Source organism: Agelaius phoeniceus, chromosome 6, assembly GCF_051311805.1.
Source record: "Agelaius phoeniceus isolate bAgePho1 chromosome 6, bAgePho1.hap1, whole genome shotgun sequence".
Classification (NCBI taxonomy): Eukaryota; Metazoa; Chordata; class Aves; order Passeriformes; family Icteridae; genus Agelaius; species Agelaius phoeniceus.
Window position 1 is genome coordinate 60596562 of NC_135270.1, and position 13988 is coordinate 60610549.

The 13988-nt window shown below is 42.7% G+C and overlaps 1 protein-coding gene across 2 annotated transcripts in view; it reads right to left on the minus strand.

Annotated features, from left to right (window-relative positions):
- PELI2 (pellino E3 ubiquitin protein ligase family member 2) overlaps window positions 1-13988 on the minus strand; it is a 72502-nt gene that overhangs the window by 47888 nt on the left and 10626 nt on the right. The window lies entirely within an intron of this gene.

The window sequence follows — 13988 nt, forward strand, 5'->3', positions numbered from 1 at the left end:
ACTAATGACTTTCCTTATCAGGTGTAACACAGGAGCCCTTGACAGTTCTTTCATCTCTCCCTGAGGACACAGACCCAGTGGATTAATTATTCAGAGAAGTCTGAAGCCTCAAGGGGACAGAGCTCCTTCCCCAGGGAAGGGAAATTTCTTTGCAGTGCACAAGCATGGAATTCACCATCACCTCACCAAGATTTAGGTCAGGTAGAGGCTTTTCACCACCATTCCTGCCAACTCTAAGCTGGAAGAGCTTTCAGGGCTTTACTGAATCTTCCATGCCTGATCCTCAGAGATTTCAGACTTTTGCCCAAGAAACTACAGATGTTATTCCACTGATCAATCTCTTCTGTCTTACTGGTGAGGTCTATTCTACAATGATTTCATATATCCCTCTCCTGCAGTCTTTATGATTACAGGTTAACACTGCAGGCAGAAAAAGAATATGAAAAGGAAAGAGGCAGCAATGCAATAACCCAGAATTTTTTTTTATCATTACATCCTGTATACATAATGATAATGATACAAATATTACATCCTGTATATTTGTGTAACAGGAGAATGCACTTGGAGAGCCTCCCACCCTTCTAGGAATCCCAAGGACAGGACTGCTGAATGACTGAGCACAAGCAAGAACAGATTTAAGATAAAAATTATCTCAAATCTCACTGCTCTAGAACTTAAAACCCAGACATTTAAAAATGCACATTTAATACATGATGCTAAAGCCACATAGAAAATTGAGAGACTTCCAGCTGAACTTGTCCTCTCACTCCCATTTTCATAGGGAACACCACTGGGTCTTTCTGGAATATTAAAGGAGATTCCCTAACACAGCACAAAACCAACAAGAGTAAATCACTACTATTTCATACCAGGCCTATTTGCAAATTTGGAAATTTGTTATTAACTCTACTCCAGAGAAGTGCAGCCTGTGGATCCTCATCACAAGAGACCAATCTCTAGAAAGACACATCAAAATGTTCCACAGGCAGCTTAAATACCAGCACTTCAAATAGGAATTATTTGATTCTGCACTTGAATATCCCTGGCTATGTGCACATGCTTTCTTTCAAAGTCACTGCTATCAGGAATATGCCAGCAAGTTTTAACTTGTTGAAGACAATATTCTTTCTACCAGTATTTTTATCTGGAAACCTAAAAAAGTAACAATTGCCTCAGAAATAATATATAACTACTAAAGATCACCATTGCTAGCTTTATATCCTATAATTGCTGATTTTTCTTGTATAACTGATAAACAGTTAAAGCAGTTCCACTGGAAGTTAAAACCAGGCAAGTGGGGTTTTATTGTTTGGGGGGGTTTTCCCTCATTTTCAAAACACAGTTTTAACTGGAGAAGTCCACTCTATCTCAATTCAGGTCTCTGTGGGGTTTACTTACTTTTAAAATACATAAATAAAGAAGCTCAAGGTTAAAAGACCTCTTGGAGTCTTCAAATAGGAAGGAAATACAAGCAAAGGAATGATGGACTCAGTCATCCTGATTAGCACTAATAAATTGTCAGGGAGGTTTTCCTTATGCCCATTTCTACATTTCCTTTCCACAAAGGGAGGAGGAATTGAGTGGTAGTTTTATGATTTGTTATGCTTCAATTATAGACCTTCAAGTTTGATTTTGATCCAACAGTGGTAGAAAGAGCTGGGACAATTCCTAGGGACACACGCATGTTTTAAAAGGGGGGGAAAAAGGAGGGTGTGAGAAGTTGCCTCTTTCCACAACCAGCAGACACCTTCATTTTTCCTAGGCCAGGCCTCTCAAGCTGTTCCCCACAAATTAACCCTTCCCATGGCACTGCAGCCACACTTTTGCTTCCCAGCCCTGAAGGAGCTCCATCCATGCCCAGTGACCTGGCAGTGGTGCCCTGGGATCCTGCCAGCCATGGCAGCTCCCTCCCACCTTCCATGCCCTGCTCCTGAGCAGCAGCTCCATGCACAGCCTGTCCCCGCTTCCCTCCCAACAGGAGCTGCCCCACAGGACACAGCTGGATTCAGCACCCTGGAGGAGGAATGGCTGCCCACACCTTGCTGAGTCAGATTTTCTAAACACAGCCATGAAGAACTACAACAAAACCTGCCCTGCCCTCTCCTCTCCATCACTTTCTGCTCTTGCTTCCACTGAGCAGAGCCTGGGCGAGCACCAAGTGCCTCCCCCTGAGCAGCAACAGGATGGAATCACCTATGGAGAAGGGACTGGGATTGAGGACACAAATTCCCCATCAGCAAACACTTCCTCTCAAGTGTTTGGTGACTAAACAGCTGTGTTTTCAAACCACAGACTTAACTCAAAGATGTACATTTCACCTAAATCAAAATGGATTTCTACTCGGAAAAAATTTTCACTCTGTCTCATCACAACGCCACTCCACAAGCAGGAGCCATTTCCCATCTCCTCTGCACTCTTCCAACAGCTCCAGGATCAGCTTAGGGAGCAGCACATGAGCACACAACTTTGTGCTTCACAAGAAGACCAGTGCTACCAAAAGAACTGCACCTGGAACTCTCCTTCAGCCATCAAAAACCCTGGAACTAATGTTGTTTCCAACTAATAAACTAGGAAAAAATCAATTTCACAGCAACAGAACAATCATTTCTGGGAGCACCCTGCTCACACACAGATGTGTGGGGCACTTTGGAAGTTCTCCAGATGTTCATCAGACCAGCACAGGTGGAAGGAGCAGCCCTGTACTTTTCCAAATGCTTCTCAGTGACAGCAGCACTGGGACAAGCTGCATCATGAAACCTCCTGGGATAATTATCTCAGTTGATAGCACTGTTCCTTGCAAATAAGGGAGTGGTGCTGGCATGGGCTATGGGCACCATAATTACCAAAGCCAGTTTCCTACAGATTTACATCAAACACTTGAAGAGTTTGGTATACAATGAGCTGCAAATTCCAATTAAGCTTTTCCCATGGCTGGGATGTGTAATGAAAGCCTCTCCTCCTCCTGGATTCAGGGCTGTCTGGAGAGCAAGACCACACTTGCTCTCTCCCACAGTCCACTGTGGCAAGCTCCTACTTTCTACAAGTCTTGTACTACTTGTACTACTACAAGGACTTGTCTACTTCAGAGATTAGCAGCAAGCTTTGAACTATTTGTCAGAAGGCTTGTTACACAAGCTTTTTTGGTTTATGTTTATTTTGGCTTTGTTTAAACAAAAAATAAAAAATCCAGCCTAGACAGTGGTAAAGAGTAAATGACAGTTCTGTTCCTTGGGACAACAGCTCCAAATCATGAGCTGCACCTTGGAAAGTTTGACTTGAACTCAAGGAAGTCCTCCTTAGAATTAAGGTATCTATTAGCTGACATTGAAGGTGCTGCATGTAGCTGATTTTTTTACAATGCTATCAAAATACAAGCCATCATAAAGTTAAATACTTCTGCATACCTATGCAAACTACCTCCCAAAAGACTAAAACTGAACAACTCCTGATTTTCACTGGTAATATTTCCCCCAGACAAAGAAAGAATAATTTTACTTTGCTTTCCTTGTCTATTAATAACAGATCCATAGCACACCTCGTCATTTTTGGATGAAAACCATCCCAAATGACAGACTTGGCTAAAAACAGATGAGATGCTGCAGTTCAGTTGTCTCCATAGTTTTAGTAAGTCAAACAGCACATCTCTGCTCACTAAACAATAAAGCTGCAGAAGCAAAATCAGGCTTGAGTAAATCCTCCCTTGTAAGTACATTCTGATCCCATATTTGGTAGAATCCTGGGGAACCTACTCCACACATAGCAAACTTCAGTTTGTGCTTACACTGTATTTTCACCTTCCCTGAGCCAGTGTGGTCCCACACTGCTGCCAAAAGCAGCAGTCTCACCTTTCATTTATTAATTTGTTCCCACTACTTCTCTCCTTGGTTCACATGAAGGGGAAACAAAACTAGATTTATGTTATAAGTTCAGTTTTAAAACCACATTCCTCACTCTCCAGCCCACTGCAAAGCCACAGAAGCACTTGTATCAGCAACATGGAAACCAGCAGGGAGCAGGAGGGATTCCCTTGCAAGTGCTACAAGTCTGCAGCTTTCATGACATCCACCACATATGAAGGCTAAAGATACATTATTCACCTTTATAACACCCAGTCCCAGAGCTTTTCACAGCTCCACAATCCAGTCCTGACTAACTGGAAAACCCTCTGCTGCTGAAGCATCCAGCACTCCCTCCCTTGAACACACATTGAAAAGGAAAAAGACATGTTTATAGCAAAACACAAACAGAAAGCTTCAACATCCACAAAGGTGACAATAAAATAAGTGTATTTGTGTTTCCCTTTATATAATATCACTGCCAGAGTACTTCATAGTCTTTACACCCTCTTCCCTTGTATCAACCTCAACAATTCATTTTGTGTCTAGCAATATTTCAGCAAAAGAATGGCTAAGTATTTTCTTTTTTTTAATAAAAAGGCAAGAATTATTTCAAACACATTTTTCTGCATCAGAGCTTCAGAAAACAAGCAGTTGCTGTCTGCAACTGGCAATTTATCTGAGAATTTCAGTGAAACAGAACAGTGAAGTTATTCTCAAACTCAATCTCATGGGGAAGAGCTGCCAAATAGAAAAGCAAAGCTAAGGAGTACTTCTGTACCAACAGGATACTCCTGGTTCATTTCCTCCTTTGAACTGAGTGCTCTGGTGTTCTATCAGTGTCACAGATATTAACTCAATATGAATTTAGGTCTCAGCTTGTCCCCAGCTGATTGCATGCACTGATGTGTGTCCCAGAAGCAGCTCCACCACCAGAGCTTTGCTAATCCTGCTCCTGTTGGGGAGTTCTGGCAGTGAACACACAGCTGCTCCTTCAACAGCTTCACAGATCTCTACAGCAGATTGCAAGGAACACCTTTAATGCTGAGGTTTCTTGGAGGCTGGAAGGAGGATACTGTTTTATTTATACTGTTTTATCCTTGTTGCCTTCATTCCCAGGAGCTCAACAAGCCCTGAATGACCAGAAGGTTCCCTTTCCCCACTGCACCTTTGGAAAAGGGCACAGCTGCTTTCTGAGGGACAGACCACAGAGCTGGCAGTGTCACCTGCTCCATCCGCAACCCAAAGGCTTCATCCAGTCAATCCATGGCACCTCTGCTTGAGTTAGTCTGGAAAATCCAGGCCTCCCCACTGTGTTTCAACATTTTTAGAGTGAAAACTTTCCCCATACACACAGCAAGGGAGATCCAGGTCAAGCAAGGGAGATCCAGGTCAAGCAAGGGAGATCCAGGTCAAGCAAGGGAGATCCAGGTCAAGCAAGTCTCCTGCACTTCCTGCCAAATCCACCAAAGAGCTTAACCAACCTGTTCTCTCTTCCTTCTCACAGCAGGCTCACGTGCTAGAAGATTAATTCCCACCAGATTTTGCTTTCTTTCTGAAGGAAAATGTTCTAAGTAGTTACAAACACAAAACTAAAGTAGTGTTGAGTAGAAAGGCTACAGCAAGAAGCAACTCATGGATAACCAAAGGGATTCCATCCTTTGATTAACAAAAACCACTGATCCAAGACCTTTGGTTTATGCAACCTGGGAGGAAGCTCTGAGGGAAAGACACAGTCCCACCTCAGACTCTGCTGGCTAAGACATCTCCATAGGCATAAATGCTTCCTAATCACTACCAGTTGTACAGCTTAGCAAAGCCAGTCTTCCTGCAGAGCAAGAAAATCCAAACCAGCAAGTTCCAAAGTCTCAAATAATCTCATCTCTTCACCCAATTAAAAGCAATGTTTTTGCATCTGTGAATTTGATTATCCATAAGAAAGGTATGTTGGAGTTATTAATTGTGACTATAATCAGTTTGGGGGTGTTTTTTTCTTTGCTTCTGAGACAAGTGTTTGTTCTTACAACTTCATTTGTGAGGTCATTTTACTATCATAAAACACTTCAGGGAGCATTCCCTTCCCCAGCACTTTTGGAACACTCCTTGGCACAGTGATCAGCCCTGTGTGTTCACCACAAGCCTTCTCCTCTCCAGCACCAAATTTCAGTACTCCTTGCTGCAGTGATTCAGTGAAATGCAGCCAGGTCTGATCTGTGCCATGACCCCAGATTTCTTCAGAGAAAAAGCTGATTTGCATCACTGGCTCATGATTAGGAGCCACTTTAATTACTTTTTTTTTTTTAGCTGCCTTTCAAAAGTTGCTCCTACCATCAGGAACCCAGCAGTGAGCCACCCCAAAGCCTCATGTTACACTCACAAAACTTTTATGTTCACATCCACCCAGCCAGCCCCATGGATTAGCTGAGCACACAGTAAAAGGTTATGTACACCACAAAAAAAAAGCTTTCAGAGGTACCTACTGCAGATCAGATAAGCCAGAACCTACTTTTCTCCTTCCCAGGGTATACAAATTAAGTAGAACCTTATCTGCTGGAAACACCACAAGAAGTCACATGTGCAGTAGCTGAGGTTCTCCAGGGTGACTTTAATTATTCCCTGGTGTTCTGGAGCAGAACTGGTCACTCTTCTGGTTTGGGAAGGAAAGGCTATTCCTGGCTGCTGTGGCCTCCTGCTGTTCCCCCCACCTCCAGCCACCCAGAGATGAAAGGATCTGGTTAACCCTACAGATCAGGTTAACTCATATTTGTAATTATCCCACTCCACACATCCCCCTCCAGCACCAGCAGGGCTACCCCTGCTATTAGAACAGCTGTAACATAAGAGCAATAGAAAATCAAGGTTGGTTCAGGAGAATATTTATAGAAAATACAGCTGACTAATCCCCATGCATGTTTAGCTTACGTAATAGAGGCACTTGAAGAAAAACCCACCTGATCTGTGTTAATTTCACTCTATACAGAAAATTAAAGGATGCTCTTGGCTTGCAATTACCAAATGGATCGTGTAGGAACTGCTTTGAAACAGCTTTACTTACACCACACATCCAGCTTCCTCCAAGATTCCCAAAACTCTTGGCTATTTTGATCCTCTTCTCCTCACTGAGGGGCAGAGAGAGAAATTCTGGAGTAAAATAATGCAGAAGTAACCATCCCCAAGTGAGGGGCACAGGAGTCAGGGCTTTATTACTGCAGCTATTGGCACAGAAGAGCAGGGAGATGCAGTCAGGAATACAGAAGAGCTGGTGTTTCTCCTGGGCTAGGAGAAACTTTCTGCAGAAACTTTTTACTACACTCCTTGATTTTTCCTTAACAAGTAGCTTGTTACTTGTCCCAGATTATTTTTCTGGAAAATAATTTGTTACTTTTGTTTTTGTGAAATCAAAGACAGCTGTGCAGGTGGCACAAGAGCTTGATTAAAGCTGACACTCTGGAAGAATCCAAGGAACAGGCTGATGCAGCCTCCTAGAGCATCAGGATAAGCTTCAATTAATGCAGTCAAATAACCTCAAGTTCCAAACAACTTAATAGCTAAAAACTCTCTAGGCAGGGATGACCTGAGTCTCACAACATAAAACACAGATAACCATGATATGACCAGGGAAAAGAAAGGGAGCAACTTTAACAGAGAAAAAACTCCATTTAAGATATTATTATAGAATTCCAACAGAAGTAATATGCCAGCAGAGCATTAGAATGCAAGAGGTTTCCCTTTCAGAAAGCAAAGGGTAAAGGGTAAGGAAACCTCTTTTTTCACACAATGATTTCCTTACCAATCCTTATTTCCAACATTTTACTGCTCCCCCCAGCACTCACTTAACAAGGAGGCAATTTTATTGAGTGCTCTAAGCCCATCTCCAAAGCTGCCAGCTAAAACCATTCCCCACTGCAGAAAACCAGCAATGTTAGTGCACAGCAAAATACGGGTATAAACTAATCAGGTTCATTTCAAAGCATGCTTTTTATTCCAGCTACAAGAGCACAAGAGGTGGGCCAAGCACCACGTTTAGAGAATCCTCTTTCCAACCCTAAACCTCTCATAGCACAGAGGAAATGCTGCTCATCTGACAAGGATCCATAATCCACCAAATGCCACTGGAATTGTTGGATTTGGTCTTTGGTTAAATACACACAGATACAGCAGAAAGTGAGACCTGACTTTCACTGCACTCAAAACAAGTCAGCAAAACACAAAATCACTTTGAAAGCAAAGTACTACACCCAGCTGGGTTTCAGTGCACAGGAAGAAAGAAGGGAAGGAGGAATCCTGTTGATCCACACCACCAGAGGCTTGGGAACCACACAGCTTTGTTTGGAAACTATTTACAATCTGCTCCTAAACATCACACCAAGAAAAGGCTGCAAGTTTCAAAACTGAGACAAATTAGACTTCACAGCATGCAAGGGGATGAGAGACCTCAAAACCCACCTGCCCTGACATTCTGAACATTCTCCTATCTGTACTTCCCACATGCTCCAAGGTGCAAAACCCAACTGCTCAAGTTTTAGCCTGAGGAATGAACAGTAATAACACCACATTACTGAATAACACCACATTACTGTAGTGCAGCTGAAACTGCACTACATTAAACATTATGGAGGAAACTACATTTCACTCAAAGGAACCTTTGAGCCTTTTGAAAATAAAAGCACAGTCCCAACAGTCATTTCCTAAGAAATCAAGTGCTTTCCCTAAAACCCTATCAAGGACTATTTGATAGTTCACATTTTCATAAGAAAAGGTGATAGCTTTCTCATAACTTCAGTTCACCTCCAAATACAAGCAGTGGCAATGTCATTTTTGTGATTTCACAGACAGTGGAGCAAGTTCCAGGATGTCTGTTACAGCTTTTTCAAACACTCAAGCATAACAAGAATAGTCTTAGGTTGGTTTCAGTACCATTTAGCACAGAGGAAGAGAGAAAATTTGCATCCATTTTGTGAATATAGGTGATCTCACCAGCAGTGCACTGAATAGAAAGCGAGGTGCTCAACTACTGCATCCTGAGCTGCAATATCTAATTCCATCAATTTGAACATTCCTTTTAGTTTCCCAGGGAAAAAGACACCCTTACAAATGCACAGCTCCCAGTTCAACCCCAACTGCTGAATAGAATCCCAAATATTTGCCTCAGAAACAGAAAATAAAGAACTGGGTTTCCTTCTTTGTAGCACTTGCAAGCACTGCTGCCTCTGAACACAGCAGCTTTCTTAATATCACTGATTCTGCACTATATCAACTGCTCCATGGCACAAGCTGTCAAAGGGAAGATAATCTACTGCTCTGCCTGCTCCTAGCATGTTTAGAGTGGGTAAGTAAAGAGAAAAAGCAAAGAATTACATTTCTGCCTGTTCTTGGTTAGCAAATGTGTTATGTGCCCTAAAATCCAGGGCACAGAATAAATTACTCTTCATACCCTGTCTGAAAGAATTACCTGAAACCTACTGGTACAGAGGCATCACAGCACTGCTGTAACTGTGGGGGCTTTTTTAAAAAAAGTCTTAATAAACCAGAAATTAACAGTGCAGCAGTGCAGAGAGCTAGACTTCAATATATCTTCTTCAGACTTAAAACACACTGACAGCTTACTAATTCAGAGCAACCTTGGGTGTTTGCTTTTATCCATCATCTATAACAAAGTTAATCAGACATCTCTAGCCAGGAAAAGATTTCTGCAAAGCCATTAGGTGTTTACTGCTGATCAGCAGAATGAATTCTGATCTATGTACACCTTCATGACAGCAAAGCCTTTCAGTTTCACACTTTCACTGATAGAATTTTGAGATTTGCTTCCCTTAAGAGGGTTTCCCAAAATGCTACATAAAATAAACATTGACCTTTCACAGGCCTCAGAAAACACCACTTACTAAGAATGAATCAAAGCAACACAAGTGATGAATTCCTAATGTTTTTCCAGGTCCAAATGCTCAGAGATTCTGATCTCTGAAGAATCTCACTACAGAGCTTGGCGAGGCAGTGCCTGCATGGGAGATCTCTGCAGATGGGAGGGCATCTCCTCCTCACTGAAGCACCAAGAGACTTTTGTGCAAAACAACCACACAAGACTGTGCTCACACACAGATGCAAGCCCTGAAACCTTGCAGCCACACTGAAGGCTCTAAAGCAGACAAGTTCCCTAGAGCAAAACTCTCACTCAGCTCCTCTGCAGGGCTATTCCAACCTGCCTACTTCTGGTTAAGCTCCGCAAGCTGAAGTTTCATTCCAACAGATATTAAGTAATGTGCACAAGTGGCACAATGGCTTGTAGAAAAGAAAATAAGTTTAAAACCACAGATAGTTCTCCCTCAAATTATTTCCTTTGGAAATCCAGCTCTTTTTCTCTGCCAACACCCACAAAGACAGACAGCATACTATTACTATTTTTGTTCACCAACTTTCAAGAAAACAAGCCACCCCATATGTTTCTCTCTATTTCTTTAGACTCCTTTGATTTTAAAGGCAAGGACGCCCTATGGGGCAAACCAGACCAAGAAAACAGAGGATCTGCTCAAAGCAAACTTTCCCCAAGTACAGGCCATAATATCAAACAGCATTACAGGACTCAGAAGTAGCTTTTGCAAGCCAAATGGAAATTCAGCTGTGGAAATAAAGCTCATGAGCCCAAGACTGAAATTGGAAGTGCATTGCCCAGCAAAGCATGACTGCAGGAGCTAGTTCAGAGACACAGAAATCAAGTAATTGATTACAGCTGCCTGGCTCCAGAGATTCCCTGTTGCCCTCAAGTTTTTATACCTGACATCACTCTCCATAAGGGCACCTTGGCCATGCTGCACTGTTTGCAGCTGAAGAGGGGAGTGGTACAATGCTGAAGAGCTCTGCAGCTGCTGCAGTGCACGAGGATGTGCAAGACTCAGATTATGTCTGTACTATCTCGTTTCTATGTGGGTTTTGCAAGATACCAAATTTCTTCCTGTCCTCCCTTGCCCAGCTAAAGGTGCTGCATGTGCATTTCAAAACATAAACCTTTCCTACTCTGTCAATTCTTTGGCATTACACCCATAGGAATAGCTCTAAGGGTGTCTCACAACTGTTTTCCTTTCCTCCTACAGCCCTATCAAAAACAAGCATTTGTAGAAATCTCTCAGGCTGCACCACCTTGAGGGGGAGCAGAAGATAAGAATGACATCCAGAAATACTCACACCCCATCAGTTTGTTTCAGTATCTTTGTAGAATTCAGAAGCAATTCTCTTGGAACTGCCTATTAGAAAGGAACAAGCCTGAAATCTACTGGAGAGGCATTCATGTCTGGACAAATCCCAAATTTTTCCTTTTAGAGTTCCAGCCAAGGACAAAAATCCTCCACTAGGCTATTTTACAACCACTAGGAAAAGAAGACTTTCCACATCCAGAAAATTTAAATGTTTGAGTAACACAGAATACTATTCTTAGCTCTGAACTGAGCTCATCCATGAGGCAAAATATGAGGCTGCTAAACTACATGAGACATTGCTGACAATTCTCAAAGCAGTTTCAGGTTGTGTTCAAAATAACTCCAAAAAGCTGGTTTCCCAAGAAAAGGCAACACTCAGAGTTATTCACTTCTACACCCAAACCTCTCCTAGATCCATCCCTCGGTCACCTGGGGTAGCAGAACATTTGTGTCCATTCCCACTCACTCAAACTCAACATCCCAACACTGTTATTATTACTGCAGGCAGCAGAGGTGAAGCACTGGTAGTGACAAGGAGAACAATGAAAAAACAAGGAGTTTCATAAGCCAGGGAACCAGCAAAGCATGATTTCCTCTGGGTACATGTCTTGCAGTTGGATTCCTTCTTTGTCTACTGAGGTGACAGCTCCAATTGAAGCTTTTTTCTCAGAGGTGAGAATCAGTCACATGGATTCCCTGATGTCTAACAAGGAGGGGGGTAGGAAGCTCATTCATCTTTACAGCCTCTCCTCACCAGAGCTCAAATAGCATCGGGAGGCTGTGGAATAAAATGAGTTCAGTGACATCCTTCATTTCCAGTTACAGACTACAACCTCACCTGTCACTACATCTCTCAGTAAATCACAGCATATTCACCAGAGGCAGATGGAAAATGACTGGGAGAGGGAGCCCATGGTGCCAGCAGAGCTGAGGCCTCAGTGTCCTCCTGCAAGGAAACTGCCTGGGCAGCCAGGAGCAGCGACTGCTTCTCTCCAGCTGTGGCATCACCAGCCCAAAAGTGACCCCTTGTTCTGTGCCAGCAGCAGATCCTTCACAGCTCATCCCACAGCACAAACAGCAGCAGTTCCAGGGCTACTGATGCCTTGTGAAGGCTGACCTAGAACAGAGGCTGGACAGAGCTGAAGAACAAAGCAGGGATTTACCAGGAGGGCTCAATGGATCCACCTTGGGCAGCACAAGAGCCCAGCCAGGGTTATTCTCAAGATGAACCCAAAATGGTCACAAAATGTCACTGGTCACGGGGTCTCTCACTTTTATAAATTCTGCTCCATTTGCATATTGGAGTTAATTGTCTAATTACAGATTTACCCCAGGCAGTCCCATCCTTCTTGTTTTTCTCTCTTCAGTCCATCATTGTTTATGCTCTTGAGCCCTGAGATTTGGATCATTTGTCCTTGGTGCCCAGCTGGAGCAGGAATTGTTTTGTCTCCCTGCTCTGTGCACAGAGCTCACCATCCCCAAACAAGAAGCCCAGACCCACACACTAAAGCAGCACAGAATCTGAAAAATACAAAAGCTCAAACCTGAGGCATCACTACAAGCAGTTATGACCATCAGTGAAACAAATACCTGGTTCAGAGCTTCTCCAAATTTTAACCAGGATTCATTTATGCCAAAACAAGCTGCCCATCTGAACAGTCATTATCTGGACTTTTGTTCTTCTAAAATAAACAACATAACAGGAAACTAAAAAGTCCTGTCAAATTCTGCTTGCTACACCAATTTTTTTTTAATTTTGACAATAGCTGTCAAACTGCATAGGTCTGTACATCAAATAAACTCAATATTTCTCCAAATGCAGAGTAAAGTCTAGGAAGAAAAGCAGGAAGAAAATGAAATGTGTGTTATCCTTAACCAGACCAGCCTTTAGATTTAATAATGACTAAGTAAACAAAGGCTGCTCACAATCACTCACACAAGCTTCACTTAGGTCAGGCACAAGTAAGAATGGTGCAGGAGGTGGGAGAACATTCCTTTCGACACATGGTTACAATAAATGAGTTGTTTTTACAAATGAATACACTTATTTTCTGGATATTAAAGAGCATCATACATTCTTATCTTAGTTTAACTCAGCTAAATGTTTTGGTCTCTTGACTTAGGCATGACAAACTGATCTTTAATGCATTTCTCAGTCTCTGCACAGCACAAAGCATCCCACTTTTACCACCTGACATATTCATAACTAATTTCCTCAGCCCACAAAAGTGAGACAGCTGGTTTTTCTCAACTGTCATCTCTGCCCAAAACTTACAAATAAGCTCATACTCCTTCTGGCTTGGGTCTGAATAGAGTCTGCAACTGGACCCCAGCCAACCCCAAATCCAGTTCCTTCCTTCCTGCCTACACTGGCCACAGAATGCCCAGAGGTGAAAGAGCAAATCACTTTTTCCTCTATCTGCTTGCCCTTTCACAAAGCATCATTTTACCATTGTTGTCTCTACACCAAGAGATTGCCAGTAGGTAAAGCCATAACATAAACCAGCGTCCTCCAAAGAGCTGAAGGTGCAAACCAGCAATACGTGATCAGAGGCCAATTCCTGAGTTGAATTTGAAGTCACATTGCACATAATAAACTAGGAGGGTACATGGAGCTTGACTTAGACCCTGTTAATCACACTTAAACCCTGGCTTTGCTTACAGAGGGAACTGTGCTTTCTGTAGTCTCCCTGCATCCTTACATGGAGAGCTATTTGCTGGATAACACCAGTCTCTGCATGCTGGAAACTCTGAACTTGCAATAAAGCTGGATATATGGCACTCAGTTCTGCAGCTGGAAGTGGAATTGCACAACCAGAGATAAGGCACAGCTAAGTGAGCAATGGAACTCCAGCATTTTGTGCTCAAACATGGAAAAAGGCACCAAACCCAAGTCAAAAGTTAAAGCTCTTTTGCTCTGACAGCAAGCAGACTGAAAATACTGGAAAAAACCCAGCTTAGT